Here is a 17,999-nt window from a genome sequence, read left to right as displayed (position 1 = left end):
ATCCGGACACAAAATGATTAAAAGCAATAGTTGTCTCTGTTTCCTTGCATAAAATATGATGCAACATATGGGGTGAGGCAAGCCATGGTTAATAGACTTGAGTTTAGAATTATTGACCGTTTTTGGATGCCTAGGGAAAAAAAGCTAGAAGTAAAAAGAAACAAGGAGAAAAGAGAAACAGAGAAAAATACTTTGTAATTCATTCGATGAAACCAGCCTAACCTTAATGCCAAAACCAGATAAAGACATTACAGGAAAGGAAAACAATAGACTAGTATCTCTCAGGAAAATGGATGCAAAAATCGTCAACAAAATATTAGTAAATTGAATCCAACAATGTATAAAACAAACAATACACCATGACCCAAATGGGATTTACTCCAGATATGCAGGACTAGTTCAATGTTTGAAAATCATAATGTATTCAATCACAACAACAGACTAAAGAAGAAAAATTATATGAGCATATCAATAGATGCAGAAAAAGCATTTAATGAAATCCAACATCCACTTATGGTAAAAACTCCAAGCAAACTAGGAATAGAGATAAACTTTCTCAAACTGATAAAGGACATGTACCGAAAATCTACAACTAACATCATACTTAATGATGAGAAACTAGATACTTTCCTTTCAATTTAGGAAGGCAAAGATATCTGCTCTCACTAGTCTTGTTTTAGATCATACTGGAAGTCCTAACTAGTGCAATAAGGAAGAAAAAGAAATTAAAAGCATACAGATTGGGAAGAAAGAAATAAAGCTGTCTTTGTATATAGATTGTCTATGTAGAAAATCCCAAAGAATCAGCAACAACAAAAATCCCCTTCTGGAATTAGTAAGCTATTATGGAAATGTTGGCAGATACAAGATTAATATTTAAAAGTTAATTGCTTTCTTATATATCAACAATGAACAACTGAAATTTGAAATTAAGAAATAATGCCATTTACATTCACACCGAAAATGGGTATAAACCTAACAAAATATGTATAAGATTTATATGACAAAAGCTATAAACCTCTGATGAAAGCAACCAAAGAATATGTGAATAAATGGAGAGATATACCATGGACATGGATAAGATTTAATATTGTCAAATATCCCTTCTTCCCAACTGGATCTATAGATTAAATGAAATTCCAATCCAAATACCAGTAAGGGTTTAAACATTTTTTTTGGCCGGGCGCGGTGGCTCAAGCCTGTAATCCCAGCACTTTGGGAGGCCGAGGCGGGCGGATCACGAGGTCAGGAGATCGAGACCATCCTGGCTAACACGGTGAAACCCCGTCTCTACTAAAAAATACAAAAAACTAGCCGGGCGAGGTGGCGGGCACCTGTAGTCCCAGCTACTGGGGAGGCTGAGGCAGGAGAATAGCAGGAACCCGGGAGGCGGCGCTTGCAGTGAGCCGAGATCTGGCCACTGCACTCCAGCCTGGGTGACAGAGCAAGACTCTGTCTCAAAAAAAACAAAACAAAACAAAAAAAAAAACATTTTTTTTTAAATTTTGACAAACTAGTTCTAAAGTTTGTATGAAAAGGCAAAAGACCCAGAATAGCCAACCCAGTATTGGGTTTCATTAAGTAAGAAAAAAAAGAATACTATCAGAGACCTTACAGTATCCAACTCCAGGAAGTACTATAAAGCTACAATAATCAAGACACCATGGTATTGATGAAAGAATAGACATATAAATGGAGCAGAATACGGAGGCTAGAAACAGCCCCACACAAATAAGGTCAATTGATATTTGATGAAAGAGAAAACTCAATTTAGTGGAAAAAAGATAGTCTTTTCCACAAGTAGTGTGTGGGAGTGGGGGAAGTGAATATAGGAGCTCTGTATTTTCTGCCCAGTTTTTCTGTAAGCCTAAAATTGCTAAAAAGAAATGAAGTCTATTAATTTTTTAAAACTCAATTCCAAAGAAAGGGTAAAGGGAGAGATATAATCATATAACCATATAAACTTTGGGGTAAGACAGAAGCTTTAACATTAAACACATGAACACACTAGAAGAGGCTTAAATGCATGAAAAAAATTACTAAGAACATCTATATTTTGTAGTAAACTGGGTCAAACCCCAAAATGGCAGGAAAAGAAACAGCCAGAAAGGAAAATAACATATCCACTCAAAATAAAAGAAAAATAACAACCACTACAAGGCAATCAAATGAGTATTCTAAAGGGCTGTGATATAAGCAAAAACACAACCCTTAAAAAAAATCACCCTCACTGAGACTGTGTACAAACTGGATCAACCGCCCACTATACAGATGTCCTATGAAAACCAGTTACAGCAGCCCTTTCCAGCTCAGGGGATGTGTTCTGAGCCTTTGCCTCAATCTCAGTAGAATATTTGAAAATCTAGAGGACTCTGGCGCCAGACAGAGCATGTTCCAAGTCTGGATTCCCATGTACTAATGGATGCTCTTGGGCAGAAAACAACCTCTCAAAGACCGTAAACCAGGGCAGTCAAGCAGAGACTTGGCGTCCAGGCCCTCTGGTCACACTGCATGGGTCAAATTCTAGTTCTGTCTCTTCATGGAGGTGAGACCATGAGAATCCAATGAAAAAATAAAGGTGCATGATGGCCATTCATCTGATCTGGTTTCTACTCCATTGCTTACCACATAGATTCTTTCTCTGGCTGGCCCCCTTGCATTGTCAGTTCAATTGGACAAGACAGATGATATTATTTTGGTTTCACACTCAGGATGCTGCCTCTTGTTTCTCTTTCTTCCTTTCACACAATGCTGCTTCTGTCTCCTGCCCAGGTCTCCGGGTCTTTGAATTCCAGCCGAGGATCAGTATGCTGATGCTGCTTGCTTTGAAGAGGAGAGTAGCTCCTGTGAACTGAACCTAACACACCAGAACCAATGCAGCATTATTGTATCTGCAAGATTAGGGTAACAATTATTTACAACTCAATGGGAAAAGATAAAGAAAACATTCTCTATGTAGTGGCAATGTGGAAGTTCAAACAAAATGAAAATGAAACTAACTTATTTACACAAATAGGAGGCCCCAGGCGGTTATTGACAGGCAGCTATGTAGGTCGTGACATAGGCAATGCGTATTGAACAGGCTCCTGAATCTAAGGAAAGTGGGGGGAATATGGCGTCTCAGGCTCTGGCTGTGGGGCTGCACAGCTGGCAGCCGGCAGTCAGAGCAATTTTGCATCTGCTTTTTTACAGCCCAGTGACTGGGCAGGATTTTATGGCCAATAGCAGTAAAAATCTGGCAACTATACATTTGGAGCCCAGAAATTGAATCACCAAAACAATCCAGGGAAAAAAAATTAAAAAGTGTAGAAATGAAATTCACCCAATCATTAGAAAACAAGACAAGAGTATTTTCAAAATATAGAAGTTTGGGAGAAGGGCAAAGCTTGGCTCTAAAACAGAAAAGGAATTTTTTAAAATGCAAAAAGGTTTGGGGAAAGGAGCACCGTGGAGCATTTCCAAAGCTTTAGGGAATGAATGAGACGTATTTCAGAAAAACCCAAAATTGCACAATTGTTTTTTGGAATTAGTACAAGATTAAATTAGAGATGTAAAAATAAAGGAACATTGAAAACAGAGTGACTAATTTCTCTGTATCTGAAATAAATATTTGCTTTCTTAAAGGAAGAAAAGAAAAAAGAATGAAAAATATCACAAGTATTCAAGGAGAAGACTTTTTACTAAAAGAAAATACTTAAAGCACTGTAAACTATCCCAATATTTACTAACATCCAACTAATTAAAATCATAAGACACTAGAGTCAGGCTCCTAATTCTGAAGAAATTATATTTAATATATTGTCATATTAGTGAAGTTTATAAGCAGCAGGTTCATGAAGTCATTGCCATTATTATTTTAATTATTGGTAATAATGGTAGTAGATGTTGCTTTTTAGTGAAGAACTAGGTTAGCAGAGTAAAAGGTCTGACCTAGATTCTCTGAACTATTGAGTGTCAAGAGTATTTGTTCATGTCAGAAGAATTTTTAACATCTAAATAATTTATTTAGAAGAGAAATTTCTTGTTGAATAATCACATTTTAACAGCCTATGCTCAAAGTTCAAGAATTTTCTCTCTGCCTAGTGTTTCTGAGTACAGACTCTGATACGAGGATTCCTGGGCTCAAATCCTACCTGTTTCTGATTTGCTGCTCGACCTTAGGCAAATCACCCATTCACTGCACCTGTTTCTTCATCCCTAACCTCAGGGTGTCAATAGCATGTGCTTATAAGTTTGCTGCGAAGATGAAGAGAGTTAACGTAGGGGAGGATCCTTTGAAGCCAGAAGTTTGAGACTAGTCTGGACAACAAAGTGAGATGCCTCATTTCTACAAAAAACTTAAAAAAAAAATTAGCCAGATGCAATGGCACATGCCTGTGGTCCCAGCTACTCAGGAGGCTGAGGCAGGAGGATCCCTTAAGCCCATGAGCCCAGGAGTTCGAGGCTGCAGTGAGCTATGATCACACCACTGCACTCTAGCCTGGAGATAGGGCTTGTCTTTGAAAAAAAAAAAAAAAGAGCAATACCCTGTCTTTGAAAAAAAAAAAGTTAAAATAGATAAATGCATTGGAGCAGTGAACAAAGTAACTGAAGGGTCGAATAAAGAAGAGCAGTAGATCATAGATTTAACAGCTTAAAAAACACCTCCTCTACCCACCTCTTTCACCCAGAGCCCATGCATGGTACCCAAAAAGTCTAGATATTCTCCCGTGCCCTGGCAGGGTCTGCAGTATATCTTCCAGGACGTGCTCCAGAGGAAGCCAAGGAGGCCCTGAAGCAAGGCTGAGAGGTGAATCCTCTCCAGCTAGCCTGACTCTAAATAGAGGTGGACCTGGGAGGAAACTGTAGCAGTGTGGGGCCTAAGTAGCAAGGCAGGTGACCCTGGGCTTCAAGCATGCTGAAAACAAAATGAGAGGTACTCCAGTGGAGCCATTTGGGCAGCAGACACATTGAGGGCAGGGCCCTGTGCCTAATGACCTAGAGTGCTGGGCTGCCCATCAGCCAAAAGTCAACAGGCACAGCAGTGACTGCCAAATAGCCCTCAGACCAAAGGATCCTCACTGAAATGGATAATCTTCAGGAAACGTCCACCAGCACCCAGACATTACCAGGAAAAGGGAAGGAGGAGAGATGGGCACCGAGAGTCCAAGCATGAGTCTCTAGAAAGACTGGGTCATGTTTTAAATTTGAATCAAGCTATTCTTAAATGGCAAAATTAAGTTTTTTCAACTATCAGTAGAAATGGAGGTTTAATGGAAAGTCGAGGTCAGTCTTTAAAAAATAAAGAGAAATCGGCCAGGGTAGCACTTCTCAGAGCGTCAGTCCCAACTAAGGTGGTGATCGTTTTAAATTGCCCAGGATGGTCCGCTAGACACTTGTCCCAGGGAGATCAGTATCTCCCCTTTCACTCTCAGCAGGTTTTGATTGGGATGATTTTAAGGTCTCCCTAGTCATGACCTGCTCAATTTAGAATGCTTTGTCTAGGATTGCTGAGGGTTGTTATGTAGGTTTATACCACTGAATAACAAAAATTCTAAATGACAAAATGGAGCTGTGCCTCAAGTGTGGTGCAGAGCAGAGGTGAGCCCTCAGAACCAAGAGCAATGTTGAAAACAGAGCTGTCAGCTCTCCCGGAGGGCCTGGAGAAGAGCTTCACCTAGCATGCAGCCCAAGGTGAATTAGACAAACTGGGATAAATATTTAAAGAAAAGCATTCTATGGATAATTTGTCTGGATTTTTTCAGGATGGGATGATTTTCCCCAGGGATGACAGTGACAAAGTGATGCTTGTGGCAATAACCAGAGCCATTGAAAGACAACCTGGATCTAGACAGGGGCCAGTCAGGTAAGCGATTCACTCATCTGTCCTCAAGGCCTCTGCCAGGGACAGACACAAACAAGGCCCTTGAAATAAGGTGAGCCAGAAAGAGGGGCACATGACAGAGGCTGAGAAGGGGTGGCAGTCCTGAGATGGAATTTGTTTTTTTGAAAAAAGCAGAAGGAAGAGGAGACAGAACAGGTGCCCAGCCTGGAAGACTGTTCCGCAGGGGTGAGGAGACCTGGGGAAGTTGGGTTTCACCACACACAGCACGGTATGCCCAGCACGCCAGGGCCCTGCCATCGAGGGCCAGTGTCCTAGCCCCCCTTGTTCTTACAGAACATGAGGCTGCAACCCTCATCCCCGACATACCCAGAGACTCTTTGATATTCACTTTCAAAACTTCTCTTCCCCTCATCTGTCCCAACAACGGAAGTTTTCTAGCCAGACACTTGGTTTGTAGGAATTAGACCCTCAGGGGCCCCCTACCTCAGATATAAGTTGGACAAATGTGTTTATAACTGGACAGGGAAGGGGGTCTGCTGCCTCCATGCCCAGATCTTTGGCCACAGCGGTGAGCTCATGCACCAGGCTGTTTGCTGAGCCGGCTTTGCCTGGTCATGTGCATGAGGACAGAAACAGCTGCCCCAACAGCTCAACTTCCAAACAAGTCCCATCAGTTCCAGCCTGATGTTACCAGAAAATCATCTGCCCAGCAAAGGGGGGCAGGAACCTGTGTCCCCCACCCCCAACACTGCCAGTCCCTGCTGCCAACTCTTTCACAGAAAGCATGTGGTGAGAATTGTTTACAAGAGCCTGGTTCTTCAAACATCAAGCTGCAGAGAAATCCTGGGGAAAGGGATCAGGGTTATGGATTAAGGCCTAAGAGGCTGGGCCACTGGCAGGGCCCGTGAGAGCACAGGGTACCAACTACTGCCTTGCATCTGGGTGAGATGGACATTTTTAACTGGACAATGACTGAAAGAGTATTTGGCTCTGATTAGGTCATGTGTTGGGCCTGAGTGTGTAGACTCCAATAACCATGCAAAATCATCAATATGGCATGGAGCAGTAGTCTCAAATAGGTTCCAAGAATTTGTACTTGGTGATTTTGAAGGACATTTGCTGTACATGCCTGTATTAGTCTGTTTTCATACTGCTATCAAGATACTATCTGAGAGTAGGCAATCTATAAAGAAAGTAGCTTTAACTGACTCACAGTTCTGCATGGCTCGGGAGGCCTCAGGAAATGAAGCAAGGCACGTCTTATATGGCAGCCGGAGAGAGTGAGAGCGAGGAAGTGCCACACTTTAAAAACATCAGGTCTCGTGAGAATTCACTCACTATCACGAGAACAGCATGGGGGAACTGCCCCCATGATTCAATCACCTCCCACCAGGTCCCTCCCTCAACACCTGAGGGTTATAATTCAAGATGAGATTTGGGTGGGGACACAGAGCCAAACCATATCAATGCCTTTCCTTGAAGGAATGTTGAATGTTGCTGGAATTGATTTTTGAAGGCCAAAATTAAATATCAAAGCTGGAGATTCTCTTTTGAATTGGGGAGTGTGGAATCCAGCAATCATGTGAACACAGTCTTTGTCAGCAATCTGAGCTCAGGCCGGCTGTAATCCCAGCACTTTGGGGGGCCAAAGCAGGCGGATCATGAGGTCAGGAATTTGAGATCAGCCTGACCAAGACGGCAAAACCCCATCTCTACTAAAAATACAAAAATTAGCCAGGCATGGTGGCATGTGCCTGTAATCCCAGCTACTCAGGAGGCTGAGGCAGAAGAATCACTTGAACCCCGGAGACGGAGGTTGCAGTGAGCCGAGATCATGCCACTGCACTCTGGCCTGGGTGACAGAGCGAGACTCTGTCTCAAAAAAAAAAAAAGAGAAATCTGAGCTCAGATTAAATCGAAACAACTTAGTTTTTAATGATGGCCAAAACCAACTTTTTCCACCTCCATTTGATGTTCTTTATTCATCAGCTTACTCATTGCATTTTTTTGCATTTTTATGCTTGTTATTGTTTATCTAATTATACACCACATCATAATTGATCATTATTGAGATCTATTATATTTGACTCTTCTTGTTTATTTATTTCTTTATATTTTTCCAAGAAGAATGATGGACTTTGGGATTTCCTTCATGGGGAATTTTATGTTTCAAAGTCAAGTGGAAGTTGCCTGAGGACAATCTCTCTTTCTGGGTTTTGTTTTTGAAAACAAAATAATTGAGAGTTTTTGACAGAAGAAAGAGAGACAGGTAACCAATTTGGGGGTGAAGGAGAAGATAAGGGATGAGAGAGAATGATTAATCTAGACAAGAAGGGAACAGTAGTTAGATTTTTACTTTCAGCAACTGAAGAAGGGTATAGAACATCAGAGGAGCAGGAGGGAGTGCCCATCTCCAGCAGCTGATCCCAAAGCACTGCACCCTCCTGTCTAAGGGGTGGCACCCAAACTGTGGTACAGCTGCCAAGGCCTATGAAGCCTTAGGCAAGTGTAATCAATATCAAGGTTGGCAAGAATGGGCCACAGAGAAGTGGAGTTTCCCAAATGTTGTGCCTTGTGTAAGACCGTAGAAGCCATAAAGGGATCCTGGCTGGCAATTGGGGACGATAGAAAGAAATAGAGAACTGAGTCCCAGTAACGACTGCCTTTAAGTTTTCTATCAGAGTTAGATTTAAATGCATCTTTGAAAAAAAAAATGAAGTTAATGGCATGTTTCATTTCTTAACACTTGGTGCAGGAGAGTACACATTGATCACACAAAAAGAAAATTTACCAGGAATGGTACAAATCATGGAAGTGCATAAAAGCGGTCCTAAATCTATCAACATTTTAAATTCAGCTCTTTGAATTAGAGTTGCAAACAACCGTTGAAGTTGACAAATTCAAGTTTCATTTCCAATTGTTATATCCTCCTTGTAGTGGATCCTCCAGTGGGCCTTGTGTTTGGAAGGAGGGAAACCAAAGATAAAGAGAGGCAAAAGAAGAAGAAAACTGGCGGACTGGTAAACTAACATCTAAATTACTGAGAGGGCTGGGCATGGTGGCTCATGCCTGTAATCCCAGCACTTTAGGAGGCCGAGGTGCACGGATCAACTGAGATGAGGAGTTCAAGACCAGCCTGGCCAACATGGTGAGACGCTGTATCTACCAAAAATACAAAAATTAGCTGGACATGGTGGTGGACACCTCTAATCCCAGCTACTTGGGAGGCTGAGGTGAGAGAATCACTTGAACCCGGGAGGTGGAGGTTGCAGTGAGCTGAGATGGCGCCCCTGCACTCCAGCCTGGCTGACAGAGCAAGACTCCATCTCAAAAAAAAAAAAAAAATTATTGAGAGGAGACTAATATTAAGATGCCTTAATGCTAGTATTACTAATATTCCAGTAGGGACACGTGACAATTTTGCCATAGCTCTACATCTCAATGGGCTTGGTTTTGTTGTTGTTTGTTTGTTTTAAATCTTTGTTTTCTGAATTAAAGATCTATTTTAAATGATGTTATTTTAAGTACCATTATCACAAGGTCTTCTAATGTAAGTTGTGTTTAACATGGAATAGTATCTTTTTTTTAATTATTATTATTATACTTTAAGTTCTAGGGTACATGTGCACAACTTGCATGTTTGTTACATATGTATACATGTGCCATGTTGGTGTGCTGCACCCATCAACTCGTCAGCACCCATCAACTTGTCATTTACATCAGGTATAACTCCCAATGCCATCCCTCCTCACCCCCCTCCCCATAATAGGCCCCAGTGTGTGATGTTCCCCTTCCCGAGTCCAAGTGATCTCGTTGTTCAGTTCCCACCTATGAGTGAGAACATGCAGTGTTTGGTTTTCTGTTCTTGTGATAGTTTGCTGAGAATGATGGTTTCCAGCTGCATCCATGTCCCTACAAAGGACACAACTCATCCTTTTTTATGGCTGCATAGTATTAACATGGAATAGTTTCTGACTCTGTGAGGAATGGAGCTGTGTCTCTTTTGAGTAGATGTGAAATTGGCATGACTTGTCATCAAGAAACTCAAACAGTTCATGTTCAGCAGAGACAAAGATTATATTTTTTGGTTATAACCTTTTAGGAAAAGTACTATTGACTTATTAGCCTCATTTTATAGTAGCCAGGAGGAAAAATAATTGACTAAGAAGAAAGCTGCTTACTTATTTTTGAAAGACTTCTATTTTCATATTAGTATGTGGAGTATTTAAATATATTTTTTACTCTTTTTAACAGATATTTGCTCAGTTTCAATGAAGTTTCCAAAAGTAAGAAATGTTTTAAATTGAGGATTAATCTTTAGCATTTATACTTCCTCATCAACTAAGATTATTGTACAGTGTATACAACAAAAAATTCTAAAATCTACAGGAAGTTTATTTTTGTGAGAGAGGCAGAATTCTTGAGAGCTGAATGTGTTTATAGGTCATTTTTACAAAATAATTACTTGTTATTAAGTCATTTGCAAGAATATAACACCATGATGCATCTATAAGTAAATAAAATATCTGATTTTGTCAAGGAACCATTTCACCCACAATTTTAGTACTATCTGTAGTATGTAAGAACTGAAGAAGAGTATTTCTGGGACAAAGAAAAAGAGGAGGTTTTTCTAAGAATTTGCTGAGTTAATATACATCTCCGTGCATGGCAATGCAATATATTTAGTCTTAGAAGAATTCTCTAACAATTCTTAGAAGAATTTTCTAAGGAAAAGACCTTTCTACTTGAGGACCCAGATTCAACTGGGTTTACTCTGCAGAACTGAGTCTTTACCAAGTCTCTGCTAAATCCAGGACTGTCAGCATCAACCTTTATCTGCAGGGCTGCAGGGCCTTCATCAAAGCTGTCATGAGGACATAAATCTTAAATGGGAAGCAAGGTGAAAGGTGCTTCAACTCATTGCATTTCAGTCTCTGTGGTCCTTAGAATAGTTTTTTACTGAAGTGAAGTTGAAGATAAGTATGCAGTCTCGTCTTGGTAACCCATTTAGCCCTTGTTCTGTCAGGATAAAGTACAGAAAGTCCTCATTATCCAAGAATAATTGGTACCAGGAAGGATCCACTTCACAGTGAAACTGCACAAAATGGGAACCAAAATTTTAATAGTAAATACAAAATAAAAAAAGAAAGTTTGACTAGGATCTTATGAAAAGTGAAGTTAAAATTATGAAAATTGTTTTATGTTACATTAAAAACTTTTAGGTTATAATTGTATCTGTTGTGATAATTCTTCGGATAAAAGCGTAATTAACTACTGATTGCTTTTTGGGGGGTAGAATTTTTCCACAAGGTTATCTGATAGCAAAGTTTGCATTTGTCTTCCTTTGCAAACTAGAAAGAGGATCATTTTTCTTTTAAAATATATTCAAGAATTTTCTCATATTTTACAAGATCTTTTCTTAATCATTTTGTACTAAAATCATTCTTTTCCAAGTAGCATCATCCTTGTCAAATTTCTCTTCTTCAGTTGTCAACTCTTCTAATTCTGTGAGATCCTTATTTGCCAATGGCTTTGTGAATAAGATAGTTCTTTAGCATTCTTTTCAATGACTTTATGTCATCTTATATAGATGGCAAAATTGGCAATTTTTCTTTTGAGTTAATTTGCATTGTATTGTAGAATGTTTATACCATAAAATTATCATCAATATTCAGATAACCAAGATTTTGAAGCATGGCTGGAGACTGTTTTGTAAATGGGGTCAGGTGATTGTTAGGATTTTTCAGCTTACTACATCTTTTGCAATCTCATAATATCAGGGACTTGATAATGAATGTTTAGACAATAAGAATATCTCTATACAACCTTGAAGTTGAGAACAGTATTGGTAGATGGGAAAGGACCTATAGTCAGTTGTTATTAGTTTCAAAAAAAAACACCAAAAAACCACAAACACCTTTGCCCCCTATTAAAAAGTAATTGAAAAACCCTGATCTTTACTTTCTTGCTATTTTTCACGTTATCAAAGAACTTAACCAATGTGATGGAAAGGAAGTTCCTTTTTATATTGCCACACAGAGACAGCCTGTGCAATGATGAAACACAACAAGTCATTCTTTGAAATAGATTGACAGTTAGATTTTATTTTAGCAGTCTCTCCTGACACTCCCCATCATGACTGTTACTTGCAGTAGCATTATGCAGTATATTAGTCAGGGTTCTCTAGAGGAACAGAACTAATAGGATAGATGTATCTATAAGGGGTGTTTATTAAGGAGTATTGACTCACACCATCATAAAGTGAGGTCCTACAATAGGCCATCTGCAAGCCGTGGAGCAAGGAAGCTAGTCCAAGTCCCAAAATCTCAAAAGAAGGGAAGCTGACAGTGCAGCCTTCATTCAGTCTGTGGTTGAAGGTATAAGAGTCCCAAAGCTGAAGAACTTGGAGTCCAATGTTCAAGGGCAAGAAGCATCCAGCACGGGAGAAAGATGTAGGCTGGAAGACTAAACCAGTCTAGTCTTTCCATGTTCTTCTTTCTGCTTTTATCCTGGCTATGCTGGCAGCTGATGAGATGGTGCCCATCCAGATTGGGGGTGGGTCTGCCTTTTCCAGTCCACTGGCTCAAATGGTAATCTCCTTTGGTGACACCCTCACAGACACATCTAGGAACAATACTTTGCATCCTTCAATCCAATCAAGTTGACACTCAATATTAACCATTACACCCAGTAAATTTTAAGACCCCTGAAAGAAATACCCTCAAATTTACAATGTATAAATGTAAAAAAAAGTGTTTAAGAATTCATGGACATCAACATTTCCCTTTGACAGGTGCCTAGAGAGAGAAAAGACAGCTTCTGGTTTGGCAAGGACTATAGGAGTTCATCTTGGGGGACCTATTGTTTATATCCTGTAGACACAGGTGAGTGTAGTGGTTAAGTGTGCACACTGTCTAGGTAAGGACCCCAGCTCTGTCTCTTACTAACTGTGTAATCTTTAGCAAGTTATTTAACTCAACTTTTCCTCAATAAACAGAAATGATAATAGTACTTATGAAACAGAATTGTTATGGAAATGAAATGAACTAATATTTGTGAAATAAAATAGTGAGGACCCATAGGAAGCGCACAAATAATTGTTTTTTAAAAATAAATACCCAAATATGCAAATAGTACAAGTCATTAATTACTAAGGAAATTGCAACATCAAGGACCACAAGGGAAGCGATTTCTCAGAGGGTTTCTGGTAGCTTCCTATTAACCTATGCAAAATTTCTAGGAATTTTACCAAATTAAGCAAAGTACACAAGAGTTATTCAAATTCCATTTTAAAAAGTTACAGAGCATTGCACGTGTTTGTAACGTAACTAATAATCTGTTTTGAGAGTGGGCTTTCTTACTGCAGGCCCAGGATAGGTTTAGGTCTTGAGTCTTCTGATGGTCACTGTGGATCTACCATCTGCTCTTGGAATTGAACACGTGTTTGGCCACCTGCATCAGTTCTTCCTGTGTAAGTTCTAACCAGAGGCACCACTAGTCTACAGTACTCAAGGGCAATGGAGAGGGGTGGGGTTGCAGGACTCTTTTACTCTGTCCCTCCCCTGCAATTGACACCCAAGTTGGTCACCCAGTGAAGCCCAGGAACAGCCTCTGAGAGGCACATTGGAAGCCAGTTTTTATGAGCTGAGGATGGATGAGCATGTAGCATCATGAATGACAATGTAGTCAGATGAAATACATTGTGTTAAGGACCTTCAGAGGCAAAAAGTTCTATGTCATTTCCAATTGAAAAGCCAAGGCATTGTGAACCACAATGGTTTACTCCTTTCATCTCACTGGGAAAGATAGGAAATTAGCCTGGAATGGAACATTTGAAAATAAAGTCTGGAAAGATGGTTCCTGGATCTGCACAGGAAGATATGGCAACTGGACACTATGAGGAACTGTCTTCTCGTTGAACTGATTTGACAATAACCAAGCATGTAGGCCCCTCCTCTCTACTCATTATTCTAAATCTTCATTGATAAATCACTGTTCCTTACATGGGCCCATGAACTGTATAATACATTTCAATAAAATTGTTTGTGTAAATTTGTGTAAATTGTGTAAATTGTTTGTGTAAATTTAATAAAATTGTTTGTGTAAATAAAATTCTTTGTCCCATAAAAAATATTAGCACAGGGCTGTACACTTTGAGGATTGCCCTGGTAAAGAACACCAGCTTCAGAGCTAGACTTCCTTTGTTCAAATCACGGTTTTGTGCTCTTGAGCAAGGTACCTCATCTCTCTGGGTTTTTGGTTTTTGGTTTTTTTTTTTTTTGAGATGGAGTCTCGCTCTGTCTCCCAGGCTAGAGTTCAGTGGCGTGATCTCGGCTCACTGCAACCTCCACCTCCCGGGTTCAAGCAATTCTTGTGCCTCAGCCTCCCGAGTAGTTGGGATTACGGGTGCACAACTAATTTTTGTATTTTTTAGTAGAGGCAGGATTTCACCATGTTGGCCAGGCTGGTCTTGAACTCCTCTCTGTTCTTTAGTTTCCTCATGTACAAAATCAGAATGATACAGCATAGGTTGTGGTAAAGATTAAATAAATTCATCTATGAAAGTCAGTGCCTGGCCCATAGTATGAACTCAATTATTATTTGTTATCATGTATTTCCTCCAAGACTGAATATTCATGTGGCTTTTGATAGTGTTGTGAAACAGCTTTCCTGAACATTTGGCCATAACATCTTTAAAGCATATCATTCCATCACATGTTAAAGTGGCCTGTTCATGAGAATGACACAGTGGACTTTGGGGACTTGGGAGGAAGTGTGGGAAGGGGGCGAGGGATAAAAGACAACAAATAGGATGCAGTGTACACTGCTCAGGTGATAGGTACACCAAAATCTCACAAATCAACATTAAAGAACTTACTCATGTAACCAAACACCACCTGTACCCCAATAACCAATGGAAAAAATTTTTAAATAATAAAAAAATTAAGTGGCCTGTTTGGGTCAGCCAAATAAGATGGAAGAATGAAATAGAAAAAATTGTAAAATAAGGAAAAGAGAAGTACGGGAAAGAACCGAAGTTGAGTGGGGGACAGTGTAGGAAGAAGAGGAAGATAAAGAAAATATGAATGATTATGAGAAATTATTCTTAGCATTTTAAGGGCTAAAAATAAATTTGTGACTACTAGTTTGTGTATACTGGTCCCTGTTAATTGGTTCCTAGAACTTAAAGATGGATTTGTTTCTTACCACAAAACAACAACAACAACAAACAAAACCAAAATAAACATACACACCTACACAAAGGAACATACAAAAAAGTTTTGGAAGTGATGGATAGGTTTATTACCTTGATTGTGGCTATAAACTGGTGTGTGCCTATGTCCAAACCCATCAAATTGTATGCATTAAATGTTCAGGGTTTTTTGCAAATCAATTATACCTTAATAAAGCTGTTTTTTAAAAAAGATGAGTTCATCTACGCTGTCCTTTCATCTCTCTCAGCCTTCTCAAAAATGACTTTTTGAGTCAGAGATACCTTGATGAGATTCTACAATATCTATGTAGTATCTCATACTGTCTCTCTAATAATTAAGAAGGAAAAGTATTTAAGCTAAGTAACCCCAAGATTAAAAAAAAAAAAATTGTCCTGATAACATTAAGTTTAATTCTGCATCCTCAAACTCTAAGTAAGATTTTTTTTTATTATGTATTTATTTTTTGAGATGGAGTCTTGCTCTGTCACCCAGGCTGGAATGCAGTGGTGCTATCTCAGGTCACTACAACCTCCGCCTCCCAGGTTCAAGCAATTCTCCTGACTCAGCCTCCAGAGTAGCTAAGATTACAGGCACCCGCCACCATGCCCAGCTAATTTTTGTATTTTTGGTAGAGATGGAGTTTCGCCATGTTGGCCAGGCTAGTCTTGAACTCCTAACCTTAAGTGATCCGCCTGCCTCGGCCTCCCAAACTGCTGGAATTACAGGCATGAGCCACTGTGCCCAGCCCTAAGTAAGATTTTAGAAAAAAAATAAAGTATACGGTTATAAAGGTTATTGGGACCAGGAAGTTACCCTTTTTATTTCTGAAGGAGCTTCAGGTTTCTCTAAAACGAAGGAGGTGCAAACGGGGTCTTAACAGCAGTCAGAACCACAGATAAATATGACTCCATTTATGGGACTTTAAATTACTTTCCATAAAAATAATGTGGCATTTTTATTTATATATCACTGGGTAATGCTTAAACTTTATGTAATTAGTGCTAAGGGGCAGCTGGAGTTTTATATATTATTTTTATTTCTGGAAGATAATCCAAACAAGAGCAAACCACAAGTCCTTCTAACACTGCAATTCCTGCTCTTAGTCTATTCTAAGCACACATACCTCAGTCCCCTTGAAGATGCATCACTGAGATGAATTCAGGTTATCCTAGGAAAATAGTATACCCCGAGATGGAATGAACAGCAATTAATTTCTGCCATTCGAAAACATCTTGTGCAACAATGCATATCAGTCTCCCAACCCACTTCTGCCCAACCTGCAAAATCACGGTTCAACAAAACACTCTAAATTACATAAATGGACACATAGACCACCAGGCTCTACCGCAGAATGTGTTTTGAGATTGCAAACATAATTTAATCCTTGACAATTTCTCTCCCTCCCTTTCTTATCTCCACTTTTCTAGGCCAGTATAGATGTTTCTGTTTTCCAGTTTTGTTTCGCTTTGATATAATTCTTGTCGTAGTGAAACAAGAATCTACCTATTTATGTGGGTCCCCAGCTACGAAAAGCCTCCTGTTGAGGGTTCCCCATATGTGTTTCACATGTGCCTAGAAATGTGTCTGGCTAGCTTTCAGGTCATCTTCCATCTGATACCTGCGTCAGTAAGAAGGTCTTTTAGCGCCTCTATTTTTTCTTAAATTCTGAGTATTTCCTGTTTCCTTTTCTTATCCCTCTGTCCTGTCTGGCCTTCTGGCAGTTTGAGCCCAGAGTTCCAAATTGAGAGTATAATTAGTAAGCATCCCATCCCTTAACCCCAGGGTCCCTGGGGGCCGACTGCTCCGCTGACCCTGGCCCTTCCCCTGCAGGATATCACCCCTGATGCTGCCTCAGGAGAGCCCCACCCAGATTCTACAGGGCCCACCACACCCTCCAGATCTGGTGTTCTCCTTCTGGGTAGTGCTGCTGTAGGCACAGACCTCTGCCTAGGACCACTGCTGCAGCTGCCAGTGGTGCCTGGGAAGCTTCCAGGTACCAACACTGTCTACTTGCCACTGTCCCCTTCCCTATCTCTCTCGTATCACATTCCTTTAGGGAATTACCCAAGCAAAGCGAATATATCCCAATGTTAGCCAAAACAAATAAATAAATCCTCCAATTATGACTTACAGCCCCTTCTCTTCCTAGAACCCAGATGTAGAGTCTTGGATGATGGTGACAGATCCGTGAAACTGGCACAACACTGTGCTCCAAATTCCTCCCCACCATTGACCGTGAAGGCTCTATAGCAGTATCAAGCTGGTTGTGCCCGGTTCCTTCTTCCCTTAGGATGAATTACCTCCTAGGAACCTCCTTAGCCTCTGGAAACAGGCTTTCATCATCTCATCCTACCTGTCCACCAAACGTAACCAGAAGTGTCTAAACCCTAGGAGTGGCCACAGTTCTGCCTCAGGTAAGACCTCTCTTCCTTTGAAAAGAACAAAGTCCATTTGGGACTGAGAATGAGATGACATGCTTCTGGACAGTTGCACGTGGGGAGCATCTCATGGTATTTACAGACCTGAGATATGGAGAATGCAGAGGGAATGAAGGAGCCTTAGCCAGGCCCTAAACTGAAAAACAACAAAACTAACTTCCAAGTAGATGAAATCTACCCTGTTGCTCTCACCTAAGTGAGAATGGTTGGTGGTTTTAAAGTATATCTCAATGGCTCTTTACCCAGCATGTATTTTGCTAAATTTTATACTAAAGTTATAGGTTAGCTTTGACATAATTGCAAATTTGTTTTCTAAGCTATTCTAGGAAACTTAATTATGGAGCCCTAAAGGAAGCTGAAACTTCCCTGTGCAATTTATAAAAATCTACTTGTAATTTAATGTACAAGTACATTACAATGTAAGTATAATCTACAATGTATACTTAACACACCACAAACGGAGCACATATGTGCATATTACAACATACGCAGCATATTCTATAGGGACCATTCTTGAGATTT

General features: G+C 40.0%; 1 pseudogene; it reads left to right on the top strand.

Annotated features, from left to right (window-relative positions):
- Positions 1-3,067: 3,067 nt before the first annotated feature.
- LOC139363230 (small ribosomal subunit protein uS2-like) overlaps positions 3,068-17,999 on the top strand; it is a 56,420-nt pseudogene continuing 41,488 nt past the window's right edge.

The sequence above is a fragment of the Macaca nemestrina genome, chromosome 5 (assembly GCF_043159975.1).
Source record: "Macaca nemestrina isolate mMacNem1 chromosome 5, mMacNem.hap1, whole genome shotgun sequence".
NCBI lineage: Eukaryota > Metazoa > Chordata > Mammalia > Primates > Cercopithecidae > Macaca > Macaca nemestrina.
Note: the sequence above shows the minus strand (reverse complement) of the source record. Positions and strands in the feature narration are given on the sequence as shown.